An 18,897-nucleotide genomic window follows, 5' to 3' on the forward strand; every position below is an offset into this window, starting at 1 on the left:
ATATTACGGAACCCGAATGTTCATTATCGTGTTCACAAGAGCCCTCCACTGGTCCCTACCCTGGGCGAGATCAATCCAATCCATTCCATCCCATCCTATCTCTCTAAGATCAATTTTACTATTGTCCAACCACCTAAGCCTTGGTATTCCCAGTGGTCTCCTTCCTTCTGGCTTTCCCACCAATATCTATATGGTTTCCGCTTCTCCTTCATTCGCGCTACATTCTCTGCCCATCTCATCCTCCTTGTCTTTATCATTCTAATTATACTTGGAGAAGAGTACAAGTTATGAAGCTCCTCATTATGTAGTTTCCTTCAACTTCCTGTCACTTCATCCCTCTTCGGTCCAAATAATCTCCTCAACACCCTGTTCTCAAACATCTTCAGTCTATGTCCCTCCCTTAAAGTCAGAGATAAAGTTTCACAACCACACAGATCCATAGGAAAAATTATAGTTTTCTATATTCTAATTTTTATCTTTTTGGACAGCAGACGAGAAGACAAAAGGTTCTGGACTGAATGGTAGCAAGCATTACCCGAGTTCAATTGCCTCTTAATTTCCTCCAGAATCAGGTTTTGAGTTATCGTTGTTCCCAAATATCTGAACTGCGACACATTTTCAAAACACCTGTTACCTATCTGTAGACCGCGCCATAGCTCAAGCGGTTAGTCGCTGGCTTCCCAACGCGGCGGCCCGGGTTCGATCCCGGGTCTGGCCAAGTAGGATTTGTGGTGGACAAATTGGCGCTGGTGCGGGTTTTCTCCGAGTACTTCAATTTCCCCTGCCAATCTTCATTCCACCTAATTCTCCAACATCATAATCACCCGGGGCAGGCTACAGTAGGCCAATCAGTGGCCGCCCTGACGAGTGGATCCAGTTGGACTCCACCCTCTACTAAACGAATTAAAAAAATCAAGTAGGATTGGACACCAATCATCAAAATTTTAAATTCGTCTCCTCGAATACTGCGCGCTTCTAAATGCGGCAAATGAGTTATACTTTTTAATAATATCTTTTCATGATAATATGAATATAAAGCCGAGAGTGACTACAAGATAAAGTAATTAGGCTATGGCCGAACTGCTGAGAAATCTACGTGGTAGATCAAATTTCCGAAAGAGATAAGAGATTTTATATTCACCATGGTGTCCTGACCGGCTCTGGGCCCCCACAAGCCCCGTATCAATTTATATCGGGGGCTCTTTCACTGCAAAAGGAGTTGCCGAGTCGTAAATCTGACTACTTACTTCCACCTAATGCCGAAGTTAAGAATTCGTGGAGCTATATCTCCGCTCTCCCACATTAAGTACCAGGGAACATTACGTTTCAATGTGTGTTTCACGCACAAGGCCGGTTTTTCGCTCTCCGATTGACTGTATTATAAGAATGGATGAATAATTCCTAGAGCCAAGTGCGTTTGTTTTGTTCCGGAATACTGGGGAATTACTTACGCGTGTCTAAATCTACCGTTCATACTTTAGCGAGTGCGCAATGGCGTAACACATGGCTAAATACAGTGCGTAGAATTTTACGAGAATTCGAATTATGCAAATTTTAAATAGCGCGATGTAAAAATATTAATAAAGAGAGACTTTTTCTGCGAAGTTTAAAAAATGCGAATCTCCCTCCCCCCCAAAATTCGGCAAAACATTTACTCTTATGTGAAAATTTGTCTTGAATTATGCGAGTTTTGAAATTTGCGAGGTCTTCAGGAACGCAGCTTTCGCATAAAATGCGATCTCACTGTATTTTGAATTGAGGCATTCCGTCGTGGTTTGTTGATAACAAGGGACACTCAGGCATATAGTGTTTGAGGGGATATTAATACAATTACATGATAACAATTCATAAAATTTTGTATTGTATATATATGTCCATTGGTTCACTACACTGTTATGCTTGTAATGAATGAATGAATGAATGAATGAATGAATGAATGAATGAATGAATGAAGGGAGTGCCATAATAACCCGGCTCTTCCACTGCGAATTTCAATGATCAATTGTCCTTGCCCTTTTTTCATTAACCCTTTATCAATCCTACACTTCGAATGAAACGTAGGACTTTGTTTACGGGGGCGTTATGGTAGTCAGTTGGTTCAATAAAAAACTGGCTCCGAGGTATTGTTGTAAAATGAAAGTCCTGGAAAATAATTTCTTCTCTGTACTGAGAACTGAACCACAACCTGTATGCAATTCTAAACGCAAATATTGGAAGCAGGCGTATCATAAGCACTTTGCAGCAGTGACTGAATTATAGTCACAGTCAATTCGACTTCAGGCACGATTACAAATCATTGCCTAATTATCAGGCACCGGAACAGCTCAGTCAATACAGTGAATAGACTACGAAGAAAAAATCTTGGTTAGATTCTTGATAGGGAAAGAGATTTGTCTCCCCTCCACATGTTGCAAACCGACTTTGGGAACCATCAAACCTCGTATCAAATGAGAAGTGATACTACTTACACGGGCATAAGTCGGCCGGAGAGTGAATCTCGCCACACACAACCGTCTGGTGCTAAGATTAAAAGAGCGTCGAGCTATACCTCCACTTCCTCATATACATTTTTGTCTAATTATGCACAGCGAGAATTAAGAATTACCATCGAGGCACTATGCTACAAGCCGGAAGGTCATGGAATCGAATCCCGATGAGGTCATTGAAATTTTTTTTTTAATTTACCTACTCCTTCCAGCCGTACTATGGCCCTGGGATCGACTCAGCCTCTAACAGAAATGAGTCCCAGGAATATTATTTGAATGTTACTGGGGGTAGAGAGCGGCCGGCGTGTAGAGCTGACAACCTTATCGCCACATATGAGCCGATTGTCTAGAAAATGTGGGAACCTCAACATCTCACAACCCTATGGGCCTCCACGGCCTGTTACAGGGAACCCTTTACTTTTACTTTACATCTCCTCAGCTGATTTCAATTTGTGTAACTTATGCAATTGAAACATCGTTTCTAATTTTTTTTTATTTAACTCCAATAATTATACAATCTATCCATTAAATGTGGATAATAAGTACATTTTGTGGTTAATTTACATATAGCAAAAGGAAAGAGAGTACTTGACGTGGTGAGCATATTCCAATGAACATGCTCAATACTTATTTTGGCTGCTTAGTAATATGCAGTTAAGTGTTGTATTATTCGAATCTGGTGGGCAAATCTGATGGTTTAAATCTGTTTAGCCTCCTGATTTCCCCTTCGTCGTCGAGTAGTTTTTGTGCCAAGTCGTTCGGATGGGCCTGGAGTCTGATTTTATAATTTTTGCTGTTTTTTTTTATTTCCTCTCGTACTGTTGGTATATCTAGGTCCTTGTGTAGTACCGTGTTCGGCACATACCACGGTGCGTTAACTATTATTCGTAATACTTTGCTTTGAAATCGTTGGAGAATTTCTATGTTTGAGTTACTGGCTGATCCCCATAATGGTATCCCGTACGTCCATATCGGTTTGAGCATGGTTTTGTACAGTAAGATCTTGTTTTCTGTCGATAGCTCCGACTGTCTTCCCAGCATCCAATACATCTGTCGGAATTTTATTCCGAGTTGTTTTCTTTTGGTGTGAATGTGTTTTTGCCATGTCAATCTTTTATCCAAGTGTATACCAAGGTATTTGGCGTCTTCTGCTTGTGTTTCTAATTAGCACGAAACTCTATAGATACTGGATGATTCGTCATCGCGAGGAAAGTTTATGGTTACAGTCGCTAGTTTATGAATAAGTTATAGCTAAGACAATATGCTGTTGCAACCGGGTTTACGCTTGTAAGAACACGGACTAGCTCCGTCCATTTTAATGCTCGGGCCCCCTAAGCGACACAGTATGAAGGGCAATTTGTAACAACTGACAAATGAATACTGGGGGGGGGGCGATATTAGAAAGCTTATTTCCTTTAGGCCTGCGCATTGACACGTTTCTGATACCTACGTATGTAGCCATACAGTACAATGGGAGGAACGTCATATTGTGCCACGGAAATTAGATCAGTAACCAATACACAGAGCATAGCCTTTACTCTTTTGCAGCGTTCAAAAAGAGAAGTTGCCGAAATTGGTTTTTAATATCTGTTCGTCTGGCTGTTTGTCCTCATGGAGCTCTATAAACGTTCAATAGATTTTCGTGCAATTTCATATTGGAGGGGTTTATTATTAAACTTTTGATCACGTTCAATCTTGATTAAAATACGGGGAAAATAAAGAACATATTACACGAAAGCCTTTTATGGTTTCTACTTATGGGAAAGAAAAATCTTTACGAATAACCGTTGTAGAGAACAATGAAATAATTTGTTTTATGCAGAGCAATTTTTCCACAAATCTATGGTTTTTAATAGAGTCAAACAAGAAAGAACGAATGGATCTATAAATCATGCACGCACTTACTAGCCCAAAATTTATGATAAACCTCCTAAGTGAGCTTGAAAAATCTGATGCATTTAAAAACAACCATTTGTCCCTTACCAAGAATTTATTGACTAACGAAAACTGTGACTGGAAAATATTTTCGACGATGCAAATTCAAGAGATGTACAAATCGGTTAACTACGTAGTCTGGCTAGTGCATAATATCAGCGTGTTTGCTGTACAGATACCTACAGCTTGTATTGGGTTATTTCTCTCAGATGAATAATTACACCTTAAGTTTTGGGCCTAAAGTAATGTGGGCCTTAGAATTAATAATATTGTCACATGATAAGTGACTATAACTGATTCAGAAGGAAATTAGGAGGAGATTGCACTCGGGTAATGCTTGCTACCATTCAGTCCAGAATCTTTTGTCTTCTCGTCTGCTGTCCAAAAACATGAAAATTAGAATATACAGAACCATAATTTTGCCTGTTGTTCTGTAATGGGTGTGAAATTTGCTCTCTGAAATTAAGGGAGGAACATAGACTGAGGGTGATTGAGAACAGGGTGTTGAGGAGAATATTTGGACAGAAGAGAGATGAAGTGACAGGAGGTTGGAGAAAACTGCATAATGAGGAGCTTCATAACTTGTACTCTTCTCCAAGTATAATTAGAATGATAAAGTCAAGGAGTACGAGATGGACAAGGCATGTAGCACGACTGGGGAGAAGAGGAATGTATACAGCACTTAGTATAGTCATGTAGTACCAAAGGCCGCTCACCTTGGACGCGCGGTCTAAGGCATGAACTGTCTTCGCTCGCTCGAACCCTGGTATCGGGTGTTCGAATTCCACTTAAGGTATGAATGTCTGTATTGTGTGCGTTTATTGTTTGTTTGTGTTGTTTTGCGTGTAGGTAGCGGTCTTGCGAGGGGCTGATCCCCTTTCCAAGGAGTCTTACTGACTGCGTACAAGATGAAGAAACCGAAAAGACGGAGCAAGGCCCGACGAAGGGTTTTAGAGCCGTAAAATAATAATAATAATAATAATAATAATAATAATAATAATGTAGTGTCATATAGGTTCCAGAACTTTTGTGCTGATATATCTGCCTCCGTATAGATGGATGGGTTTCAAAGAGTAATATGTTTTTCGAAATTGTTTTCCAAATGACAAAACATGAAATCGGCAACATCTGAGAGGTGATAGCTTGTTTCAATACCCCAACTCTGCCTTCGTCTACTGCAGGTTCTGATCCAAATTCAGATTTAAGCTACATTTCACCACCGACAAAGCTGCCTCGCGAAAACCGATGTTTTCTTACTGCATCACCAAAAAGAAAGTCGCAAAATTTTCCTTGAGACATTCTGCATGTCTTCATAATTTTCCAAGTACATGGAGTTTCTTCCTTTTATCCCACTTTCCGTCTCAAACGAAGCACGGGATATTATCATTCTGTTATTGCTGTATACTACATATATACACAAAGTTTCACTATTTTATTGCTTTGGGAATATAAAATTATGCAAATATCTTTACTTATATTTTGTACGAGCGACATAGCTGTGTAGACTTCATTGGCATAAGTTGTGGGCGCAGAAGGATTTAGGAAACGGAGAACTACTTTCATATGCGGATTCTTTACAATTCCAATTCTGTATATGTGAAACCAAGCTATGCTGATTATGACATTTCACATAAACTTGTACGAGTTCTGTTTCACTGATATTTTACAAAGAAGACATGAACAAATCGGCCTATTTGTGGTCCAAACTCGACTGGAGAACACCAAACTGATTTACGTTACTTTAACCAAAAAGTTATCAAATTAAGTTGTGATTCCTTCTTCATAAGAATATGTAAATATTTATACAGATTTTAGTTAGTTAATTAGTTGAGGTAACTCCTCAGGATATCTCCTATTCTGGCCGAGAAAGCACTCACGTATGAATTATTATTCACTAGAATTTGTGGCCGCCGGTTACGGTAGCCGAGCGGTCTAAGGCATGTACTGTCTTCGCTCGCCTGGAAACCGGGATCATGGGTTTGAATCCCACTTATGGCATGGATGTTTAGTTTGTGTGTGTGTGCGTCTTTCTGTGTTTGCGTACAGGTAGAGGCCTTGCGACGAGCTGATCACCCGCCCAAGGAGTCCTACCGAATGTCTAAGATCTAGAGAAACCGAAGTGAACGGAGAAGTTCATGGTGGTAGGCCTAGGTTCACTGGGGCTGTAGTGCCAAGGAAAAAAAAAGAATTGTGGCCATTGCAACGCCCCTGAAAGTCTTGCGCAAGCCCGACTGCGCTAGTATACAGATATATTTTCTCGGCTCCGCAGATCCCTATCATGGACAACACGAAGTTCTGCACGAGTAATCCAAGTGGCCTTATCTCGCCTGAATCCAGGTCACCCTAGTAAATAAATCCAGGTGGGAGAAGACAAGTGTAGAATGTGGGACGGTGTCGGTTTGAAGAACCTGGTTTATTGCACGCGGTGTGTCTACAATTATTTATTATGCACTGAACCTATCTGATAACATTTATCAGCGTGTAAATGTTTTTGTCATTAGAGCGAAGGAGGTGGGACCATAAATACATTGCGTATCACAGTGAATTCAGTTGGTCTTCCTTCAGTTTGAGGCACAGGCAGAAATAATGCAGAGTTCTTTCATCTGGAGTATAAAGTCTTGTAGTCCGTTGAGAGTCAACAACAGACGTTCAGGAGGAACATGTCGGCTTCATATTTAAGGCCGAAAAAATAAGCCAAGCAAGTAACAAACAGAAGGGGGGGGGGTGTTCCTCAGAAAAGTCGACTGAATTTCAACGGATTACACGGCGTTGTATCTTTGGAGACAGCGTTCTTCATAACGACAGCTGTGAGAACTTCAAATCATACAAACCCATGTAAAGGCGGGGTCCAACACCTCCCTCGTAGCGATTCGTGGAAGATGATGAAAAGGGAATCCAGTACCTGGGGGTATAACCCAGCCATCCTTTTCCTGGGGGATATAAATAAGGGGACCTGACCCTCCAGGTTGGAGAGTCTGGAATGTGAGACAGTAAAATTTGATAACGAGTCCCGCGGGACTCAGACCCGAGAATGACTGCGCTGGCGAGGGCCAGCAACAATTGTAAAGGACAGACCCATCCTCTCGTCAGAGATTATATAAGGATTATGACTGCAAGTGTTCAATTGAAAAACATACTTGTCGTGAGTCTTAAGGGACTTGTTGCCAAGACGAACTGATTAGCGGTAAACCTCCAGTCGTAAAGTGACTCTGACTCTAACAGCAGTCATTATTATTCGTAAGAGACCTACGCGTAAATCAGAAACAAGTCAGTCACAGTGGAAGAGAAGACAGTAGCAGTCCAGGCAGCATGGAGCGAGTCTTAGGCAGTCATAGATTGTGCGTTGTTGTAAATGATTGTGGATGTGGCATGGAATGTTATTTTTCATGTTATCTACACATCTACACAGAAATATTAGTTGAAGAGCTCTGTCTTCTTGGATATAAGGTTTTTATCACTGTGAAAATCTCAGATCCAGATAAATGTGTTTCTTTTATGAATATTCTAGAAGTTAAATATAAATATAACTATATGCAAACGTTCAAGGGAAATAATTAATGTTCTCTGATTAAAAAAATTATTAAAATCTATTCATTTAGGGCAAAGTTATTAAATTAAGATAGAGATGAACATGGAAAATAATTATGAATTATTATAATTATTGAAGAAAGTCGTCTTCTGGGATTTGGCGCCGTGTATTCTTAGTTTTCACCGACGTTTCGGAGGAACGTATCGCCTCCATCTTCAGGGCAGGTGAATCGCTTTGCGAATACAGAGAGCAGTAGCCTAATTATTGTTTAAAACTAAACTTCATTTTGGTGTTTGTATCTCTAAGCAATGTGATGCCCCTACTTGTCTCAATGGAGTTCTTGGTACACCTCCTACACTTCACTCTTCAAGTTAACAATTGCATGGTTTCTTTGGCCACTATCTGACAAGTCAGCCGGCACAACTACTGGCCTGAATGAGGTGTTTCGTATTTTTTCTCAGGCAAGTTCTGTGATAATATCTCGACTAGACCACGACATTTCTTTCCAAATCTTTCCAAATTTCATTCACCTCTCGTCGTTCAATCCCACGCCATACAGTGTCCACGCTAACAGTATCATTGGAGAGCCCACGAAAAACCAATCAAGTTCTTGCTCACAATTGCCTTCACTTGGTAGACTCAGTTGTACAGATTGAAATGAGCAGAACGGCACCGCTCGGATTCTTACACACAACTTTGCTCTTACAATTTCATCAGAGTTGATGGAAATTCTGAACAAACTCACGTAGACATGTAACACAGATTTCATTCCACTGAAATCCATTCCTGTACGTAGTGGCCAATCGAAAAGAACTTGGTACGCAAGTAACAAACTCTAGCCATATATAATCAGCACTGAAAACGTTACTTGCCAGGTTTACGTCGAATTATCATCAATATTTTACACTGAGTCGCGCACGGTTGTAATCCATAGCGTTTTTCTTATCACAGTACAGTCAATTACAGCACAAGTTCTCGAAATTAGTTAATGAGTTAATCAACGAATACTAATGTGAGGCTAGTATTGCCTCTCCGATCTACTGAGACACACATAGAGATAGGCCTTACAGTATAAACACTGCGCCACCTCGGATCAGTTCCTGCCCGCACGTAACAATGGAGGAACTGTCACGATAAGAGACATGTTGCGTACAGCCGTTACTGTGGAACAACTGGGTAAGCACGTACACGGTGACGTCACGCAACAATAGAAGAAGTGTTGCAAGCGGCGTTTTCTGTGTTGCAACTAACAGAACTGTAATAGTAAAAAATCGACGTTCTTTTATTTCAGACACAGAATTGTATCCCTGCTGCTAATCAAAGCACGATTATCACAATACACACAGTCAGAAATATTTTTTTGAGTCTCCTTTACTACTAGCCATAGCGAAAGTATTTCTAAAAATATCTGGAGGTGCTGTCAATGCTTATTTACGAACCAATTTTTCCATATGATGAACGTATCTGGAGAAGATTATGAAGTTTTCTTTACGTTTAATTTCAAACATAAGAGGACCTCATTAAAGAGAAAATTAGAGTGCTTATTAAATTACAGAACATCAACAAAATTTCATTTTAGTTTCTGAGATGAAATATGCGGATAAACAATGTATCCTTTCCATTGAACTCCTTTTGGTACATCCTGTACAACGAAAACGTAAGAGTACTTTTTTTATTGCTAGTGGGGTGGGACTAAGTCCCAAGTACTGCGGCCACTTCTGGCCTATTGTACCAGCCCCAGATGATAATAGGTGAGGGTGATTGTGGAGCAATTGATGTAATGAAGATTGGCAGGGGAAACCGAAGTACTCGGAGTAAACCTGCACCAGCGCCACTTTGTCCACCACAAATCCCACTTGACCATACCCGGGATCGAACCCGGGCCGCCGCGGTGGGAAGCCAGCGACTAACCGCTTGAGCTATGGCGCGGCCTAAACATAAGAGTAACTTGGAGACTAATTGATCTACTTTAAATAAGGTTTAAATAAGCAAATCATACTGCCATTTGTGGCCTTCTAAAATCAGAGAACGCCACTTTTGTTGTTCTTGCACTCACAGTGCAGAAGAGGATAACGAGCCAACCAACCTGTTGCACTTACTGACATCAACACACGCTGCTTCCGAATCAACTTTGCACCTTTCTCGCAGTTCTTCTCAGATTCACTGTTAGGAATCAGATACAGGTTAACATTGAATTGGAGCGAGGATAACTTCAGATAAAAGCATTTCCTCATGAAGTCAGCTATACTGAGTTTGCATAACTGAAGATACTCTTTTCCAGTGTATGGTAGAGGATTAGGACCGGACATAGATGGTGTTTTACTCTCTTTCTTACTAATTTTACCACTTTCTCTCTTCTTTCCTTTATCAGTTTTGTCTGTCTTCCTTCTTTCCAGTCTTCATTTCTTTTATTCGTTTCTTTTGTTCATTTCTGTCTTCATATTACTTCCATTTCTTTATCTCTCATCTTCCAACGTTTTACGTCCTTTTATTTCCTCTTTATCTTATTTTCACTATTTTTTCTTCGTTATTCGAATAATCCACAATTATTTATTAAAATATTTATTTTCTCAAAATCCTTTTCATTTTAAAGACTGTGCAGTACTAGAGCCACACAACACAGATGAAGAGAAATATGCATTTTTATGCTCCCCACAGGATGAAGAAGGGTAGGTAGCTTTACGCTCCGACATTTTTCCCCTAGCACGCACTGTACAAGGCTGAATTGCACAAGAATTTGTGGGTGATTAAGGGAAAATCCAGCTCCAAAACAAAATTCCGGTCATTTATTCGCAAATTACATATGTAACCATATTTTTTCGAATGGAACAGTTTTTTAGAATGAATATCAGCTAGTATAGTGTTTCAAATTATTCCATAATATATTTCTGTGAATTTTAAAGGGAGAATTTAAAAAACAGCCTCCGTGTCTGAAGAAGGTAGACATAGAGGAACCAGTCCACCCCTATTCCTTTCCGTTCATTGCTTTACATTCTCCGTGGTGTTTTATTAGCCTTTTCCTTTTTTAGAACCACTCTGTCTTAAAAGTTAATACGAATATGAAGGGAAAGTTGTCCTTGTGTATAATTAATTAAGTACTATGATATGAAGGCATATAGGGGGGACAGTTGTATGGCTGCACCATTCTTGACCTCGGCACTAGACGAAGGCGAGTGACCAATTTCACACCCCGGCCGCTTTAGCCCCAGAAACGTTCCCTGTTGCTCATTGGATAGGAGGTGTGTGGGTCCCCGGACCAGTGGAATAGAAACATTTCTTGCTCCTGCCGGGAACCCAACCCGGCTCGTTGCATTGTCATATCGACTGAACTATCCAAGCTGTTATGCGAATATGATCTGTATTTAATTACTCTAAATCTACTTTTCTTTTTTGGAAATTGCTAAGAATTTTATGAATATAATCAGAAAGTCCAACAGTTCGTTTTCTTTTAACATTCACCATATACGGAAAAAATCGTTTGAATTAAACGTTATTCGTAATTCCTTACTTCTCAGTAGCTTCAATTTTTTCCCTTGGCACTACAGCCCCAGTGGGCCTAGGCCTACCTCCACGAACTTCTCCGTTCACTTCGGTCTTTCTAGATCTTACACATTCGGTAGGACTCCTTGGGAGGGTGATCAGCTCGTCGCAAGGCCTCTACCTGTACACAAACACAGAAAAACGCACACCCACAAACTAAACATCCATGACCTGAGTGAGATTCGAACCCACGATCCCGGTTTCCAAGTGAGCGAAGACAGTACACGCCTTAGACCGCTCGGCTACCGTGACCGGCCTCTTAATTGCTTTATTTAACGAATCTCTTTGAAACTCGACAGTGGTATAATCCGAACTGTCATATGTCCATTGAAGAGGCTTCGCTTCTCCTGCTCACAGTCCAATGTTAAAGAAGAATACATAATAGAGGTCTCAAGGAATTCATTTAAATAAGAAATTTTCACGAAAATGACAACAGATGAATAGGAAGTACTCGTACTGCTGACAGATGTCTGTTTCTGCAGAATTCTTACTACGTGTGCCTTTGACGCATTTCCTTTCCATAATCTTACGCAGCAACATAACAATTTTATTACACAGAGGGAAATCGAGAAAGACGTGGAAGACAGTGACCGTAGCGCATTTAAATTTAGTTCCCCAGAATTCAGTAGAGAAATTGAGGGGAAGAGAACATTAAAATTCTCAGGACAGCAGCTCTCTGCACCGAGATTCGAACTAAGGACCTCTTGAAAGTGACCGAATCGTTCGTCATTACAAGATGCTCTTTCAAATGTTGACGTTATACATATTCCAATGAGATTTAAAGATGATCATGAGCAGAGTGTGTGTAAATGTTTGGAAGAAAACGGTCCTGTCGTATTTTGACGTAATTTCTCCAGATGGAATGAGCGGAACCAAAGAATTTCCGATGCGAAGACACACCATGAAGCCAAGTCGATACCACAGGCACATAAATTGTAGAGAAGCTAGCCAATTAAGAATACGGGAGATTTTTCTCAAAGTCGAATCCCTAAAATGGGACTCTGAGGAAATGAGTTTTATCAGAAATTACCACCGATGAAAATAACATATGGATTCCATTTGCTACTTAATGGGTCATTCATTCTAATGGAGAAAGAAACTGCTGCCTTCACTTGTAAGTTTCTGTGCTTCCAACGAATGCAGGATTACGCTACAGTTACTGAGAAATATTAATGTCACTCACTTTGTCTCCTCTTCTTTCTCTGAACCTCTTTCATTTGGTTCAAACTAAAGGAGGATCCTAGATAGGAAACCTTCCCATATTAGTTTGTATTCTGAGCAGAATTAGCAATAAAAAGAATCCAGGTGCAAACTTTTACGTAGCAGAGGAACGGACCAAACTCCTAATTAAAATTGTTTGAAATTGTTTGTTTTCCTTTCCCTCACAGACTTCATTCCAGTATCTCATAATATGTATCACTGAAAAAAGAAATACATGAATTTTGATGAAAATTCTTTCATCTGATTTAATCTCTATGTAACAACTCAGAAAAAATATTTTCTTCTGGTTGTATTTATGTATCGGAAATAAAAATTAAGGTTCTGCGGCGCAGAGAAGCCTACGTGGAACGGAAATTAATTTTGGGTGAAAAAAAAGGGGAATTGGGATACTTCAGACAAAAATATATTTTGATTCGTACTTACGGGCCATAAATGTACTTTCATGAATTAGTCAAAGATTAAATTAAGTTCTAAAGGGTTCTGACGATGGTGGATGACACACAGAATTGCTGGGGTTTGGACTTTTTCCATGATCCGGAATTTTAGGTAATAGAGGACACGACATTTCGGAAACTTGATCTGTTTCCGTCTTCAGGTAAGAAAAGAAGACACCTACTCAGTTGGGCCCGTTAGAGAGAGCTAATATCTTGGTCCAATGATTGAGATTAGCTCCTACAAAGGTATTTCTTTCCTTGAGCTGCCCGTTTTCTGACAAAGACAGATATATTTGGAGTCTATTAAAATATGATACTTGCATTTAATTCAGGAGGCGTGAATTTTATTGTTCATCGGATTTCTTTTTATTTGTTTACTATCTGCGTTTCAGTGGAGTAGGTTGCATGTCATGAAAGCTTATTATTAGCCTACGCTCTGCTGTTTCCACAGATTAGGTGGAACCGTGAAGTGGTTCTGAGATAATGGATTGTTTGTTACGATTGTTTGTTTTCTTCAACTGATGGGTAGATAGTTGAAGGTAAGAATTCGTAATCCTATTCATTGTTATCATTGAAATGGAATATCCCCGAAGATATAAATTCTCTCTCAACAATACAGAAAGTGGTATCTTCTTCTTTTTCTTTTACCTTTCGTATTAGGCGCTGTGGCCTGTTTCCCATTTGAATTAATCTGCAACTATTGATCTTATAGACAATACTATGACTCCTTGGACGGGTGATTAACCCTGTCGCATGGCCGCTACCTACACAGCAGAATATAAACATGGAAGAAACGCAGACAGACATTCATGCCTCAGTGGGACTGGAACCCACGATCCCAGTGTTTGAGCGGGAGAAGACATTTCATGCCTCATACCGCGCGGCAACTGTAATAAAAAATCTGATGCTTTTGTCAGGGAAATTTTGAAAATACTTTCAGAATTAAACGTAAAAACCTTCTTGGTATTGTCGATTCTGTGACAAAGTTATTACTTGCCTCAACACAGCAGGCCTTCAGAGTTTTGAGAAAAGTTCAAGCCACTGGCTGAAGCCTACAGCTGCTGTTACTGTGCAAACAAACCGCGATGAGAAGTGTCTTCATAGCAGGCGAAGCTTCTCGAGCTGTGTGATCGTCAGTAATGTTTAACAAAGGTCCAGAGACTCTAAATTTGTTGAAGTGTTTTAACCACTCCAAGTAAATTTCGTAGTTTTGTCTACTCATATTCAATAATAACTTTTGTTCCATTATAATATTCTTCAGGAAGTTTATCATAAAATCGTTTCTCCTAAAGAAAAGTAAAAGCAGGATTTCACTTATTAATCTCTTTGTTCCCTTTTCAACAAAATTCTTGTTTAGTGGATTTTTATTTAAATAAGTTCCAGTTTCGTCAGCACTGCAAACATCAGTTTGTTTGTCAAGAGATTTATCCCTCTAACTTTGCTGAGTATTATGCAGCGAGCAGGCGACTAAATTTCTGGCTTTCGCAGAAATAATTCCGGATGGCTTTCCTTAACCCAAATTCTAAAACACTAAAACATTCTCCAGCAATATCAGTTCTTGAGGACAATTCCCGTCATTTGCAGAAAGCAAACCTACAATCATCTCTCCTAACGCGGAAAGAAACAAGAGGAAATCCGCATTTCTATAATCTCATATTTCTGCCAACACGCTGCTTCTTTCGTTCACAAGGAAAGACAGTCTGGACACTATGTCTTTTGAAATACTCGTATTTATTCATTTGAATACCTTCAAGTGCCCCGCGAAATCAAGACGAGGGCATATTAAACGCCTTGGCTTCTTGGCTAATTCAGAAGTTTTCACTTTAAGAACTCGTTAAATTTCTTTCAGGCATTTTGACCTCATCTTCTACCTAATGAGTTCTATTTTCTAGGATACAACGCCGTGTAGCCCGTTGAAAGTCGGTCGGTGTTTCGGAGAAATATATCGTTTCCATCTTCAGGGTTACACAAGGCAAGCAAGAAATCAACACATGAAGGAGCTAGCAAGATATTGTGGTTTCTTGTTTGGTTTTATCTTTGAAACTGAATAAGGATATAATGCGTTCCTCAGGAACATCAGTTAACTTTCGACGTATTAGTACATAACTTTATATCCCAGAAGACAGAACTATTCATAACCACCCTGTCAGAACCTAAAATCTTACATCGTCTTGTATCCTACCAATTCCTCATAAAACACGAACGCGATACATTAAAACAAAATTGGACCTGAGGTTCTGAGGACACTGACTATAAAGAATGCGGTCAATTTGGGTTTTACCTCGGTGTAATTGTGAGGAGATCCGACGTTTCGAAGGAACATATAGCTTCTGTGTTCACGGTCTAAGAGTATGCCAAGCAAGAAACATATAGATATAGCAGGCAGGATTCGACCCTGAAGATGCGGGTGATATGTTCCCCTCAAACGTCGAGCCTCTTTGAAATACACGACGTTGCGTCTCAGAAGTCTCTGCTCTCCAATATAAGGCTACAAGACATGTGACGAACCTCTTTACCCGAAAAAAAATCAGACACGTTTCTTCCTACATGGCAGTTAGCTTTCCAACCAAGCAGTTGAGCTGGATTACAACAGAGCTTTTTGTATGTTTTCGAGTGAGCAGACACAAATGAATTCACTAATGTTGTTGCTGAGACTGTCTACAGCAATATCTACAGCACTTTCACTGAATGTAGACCCAATACAGTCACGGTTTGTTAAAATATCGTATAAAATAAAGTTAGACAAAAACAAGGAACTGTGTGGTTTTAGTCCGCAAGCGAACTATACCGACCGAGTGACCGCCGCTTGTTGGCGAAGTTAGTGCCAACTTTAGCGGATAGAGTGCGTCGCGTGGTCAGCGCAACGAATCCCCAAGGCCGTTAATTTCGGTTTTCTAGACCGGAGCCGCTATTTCCTTGAAATAGCTGCTCAATTATCATCACGAGGCTGAGTGAACCTCGCTCCAGACCCACTACTTCTCCAAAAAAAAAATATGGTAGCGCCGGGAATCGAACCCGGACCTCCGGATCTGTAGCCAGGAATTCTGACCACTAGACCACAAAGGCGGTCAATAAAGTTGGACTAGAGAAGTAAATTTCATAAGAAATGCCTTCATCCTGTGACAGCCGAGAGGTTGGCAATAACAAGTCAACAATGGCAGCTGGATGAAAGTAGTCGGAAGTCACATTGTCACAGTCAGTATTTTTAATCTCTCGGCCATCAAAGTAAGAAAAAACAAGAGAGTGCAATTTCTGTCAACCGCAGTTTTGCTGAATTAACAAAACACTAGAAAGAAAGTGGAAACCTAAATAACGTCTCCTTTCTGTTTTCAATCACAATGACAGATATTTGTTCATGAATTACTTTCTCGGTCAAGGCTACGCGTATATAAATATTTTGTATTTCAGAATGTTTTTTTAATAATGAAAGTTTGCCCTTGCGCTTAATTAATTAACATTGTCCCATGAGAGCACATGGGGCACTGAAGATGTATCTCTACTATTCTTAACCTTTGCATTAGGTGGAGGTGAGTGGTCAGCTTTAAGCCCCAGCCGCCTTACCAATGTACGAGCCCCTTTGGGTACACTCCAGAGCAGGTCTTGGAGCTACAGAATAGAGAAAAATATTTTGTCCCTGCCGGGATGTCGAATCCCGGCCGACCAGTTCGTAGCTCGTCACTATACCGACTAAGCTAACCCGGATTCTACTTTTTAAAAACACTATTATTTCTGAAATACTGAATTTTATATCAGATGCAAATAGTGATTGCCAGTTAGAATGATGTAATTATCTTGAGATCTAATTTGTATCGAAAGAGATTAATTCATTAATTCCGAAACCATGGGTCGATGAAAATCTGCATTCATTTAAAAAACACGATTCCAACAGCAGTTTGAATAAATGTTTGGGCCGGAATAATTTTCGATCTGCTTGTAGGTTCCTATGAGTTACCGCCTCGAATATGAAGGCCTTTTTTTGCTGTCTATCTGAACAATTACCAAGAGCTACTGCACAACGTAAAATTGGCAACGTGGTAGACATATGGGTACTGCACGGTGGGGCTCCTGCCCTTTCTTCTACTCTTAAGAGTCAGTAAATACGAGTAAGTAAGTGATGCGTCATTTAGACAGCCACTGACCTGTTTGATACATAGGATGAAACGTGCCACCTGCATGGCCCATGCGATCACCTGACCTCACTCCTGCCCTTTCCTACTTGCGGGACCATCTGAAGACCATCATCCTTCTCTCCCAACGTTGTAACAAGCGAGACGAACTTTGAAATATCACTGAAGCGGCTGGGACGACTGCAAGCCTGAAAAATTTCAAATGATCAGAAAAACTTGGAGCAAAAGGGCTCAGTTGTAAGAGTAGATTGGCACTATTAGAGGTGGACAGTTTCAGCGTCTTTTGGAAACTGTTAATAAACTGCCAATTCACATTCTGTTAGCAGTCAATAAACTCTTCATATAGAACATCGTCATGTATCTACGTTCTTTCTTTCGTGCTTCCTGTTGCCATATATAACTAACAAGGCGGTTACGAACTTGAAATTTGTCGACAGTTTCTGCTTTGTTCTAATGTGTAGGGCACACTCCTCATATTAAATGTTATCATCAGGGCCCGGATTTTGATGACGTCATCTTTTTTTCCTTGTATCCTATGCGATGCTCTTAAATATATAAATCTCGGATATGAGCTGCTGGTTACAGAAATGTAAATTTTATAGGTATTTTTTTGTCTTTTTTTTACATTTTTAGGTTTAAGGTCGTCTTTTCATTTTGGGGGTAATTTTTTGGTAAATTTTTGGACTTTTAAGGGTATTTCTTGTCATTTTTGGCCATCTTGGGGAATTTTTCTTTATATGTTTTCTGAAATGTGAATAACTTGGAAGCGAAGTGTTCTTTATTTTCTCCTTTAGGTCATTTTCCTGGTTTTTTCTGTCATTTTATAGGTAATTTTTTGAATATTTTCAGATCATCAAAATCCGGGCCCTGCATATTACATATTTGGGTCATATTTTAGGTAATTTTTCTGAATTTTTTCCATCATTTTTTAAATATTTTCAGGTCATCAAAATCCGGGCCCTGCATATTACATATTTGGGTCATATTTTAGGTAATTTTTCTGAATTTTTTCCATCATTTTTTAAATATTTTCAGGTCATCAAAATCCGGGCCCTGGTTATCATCAAGGCTCATTCTGTATGTACATACATTCGTCTTGAACATAAATTTTGAGTACTTAAAAAGAAAGTACCACTACCGTATATGATTAAGGGAAGCAGTTTTGGTTCGAAATAAAACTTCTCTATAAATAAGATTAACAGCTGAAGCGCGTCAGAAAGAAGGAAGAGCAGATATTTAACACAGAGGAATGTTCGAGGTACCGAACAGGGACTCGAAGACCAACATTTTCCGAAAGCAAAGGGTAGAATTTAGGACAGGGAATAGTGAAACAAGAATAAATATTGAAAGACCACCAAAAGAACTTAAGAAGATCAACCTAGAAAAGCCTGAACTGCTGAGAGGTGCTCGAAGCACATTACAGGAATAAAAGACAGTAATATAAGCAGTGTGAATATACGTAGAATATACACGAGCAGATGATGTTGCAATGAGCATGATTAAAATAATCACTTATATATTCTTAAACGTTATAAAACGAGAATTTAAAACTGTACACCAAAGATGAACGAGATTTACATATCTCATATTTCAAATACGTTAACTATATTAAAGAGAACTGAGGA

At 39.7% G+C, this 18,897-nt stretch overlaps 1 protein-coding gene and 1 long non-coding RNA gene across 2 annotated transcripts in view; one reads left to right on the plus strand and one right to left on the minus strand.

Moving 5' to 3' along the window:
- Positions 1-18,897, plus strand: part of LOC111870529 (prothoracicostatic peptides) — a 187,843-nt gene that overhangs the window by 43,036 nt on the left and 125,910 nt on the right. The window lies entirely within an intron of this gene.
- Positions 17,332-18,897, minus strand: part of LOC111870530 — a 174,521-nt gene continuing 172,955 nt past the window's right edge. Inside the window, exon 4 of the long non-coding RNA XR_002843864.2 lies at positions 17,332-17,460. This is a non-coding gene — a long non-coding RNA (uncharacterized LOC111870530). The remainder of the gene's footprint in view (positions 17,461-18,897) is intronic.

Source organism: Cryptotermes secundus, unplaced genomic scaffold (genome assembly GCF_002891405.2).
Source record: "Cryptotermes secundus unplaced genomic scaffold, Csec_1.0 scaffold117, whole genome shotgun sequence".
Lineage (NCBI taxonomy): Eukaryota > Metazoa > Arthropoda > Insecta > Blattodea > Kalotermitidae > Cryptotermes > Cryptotermes secundus.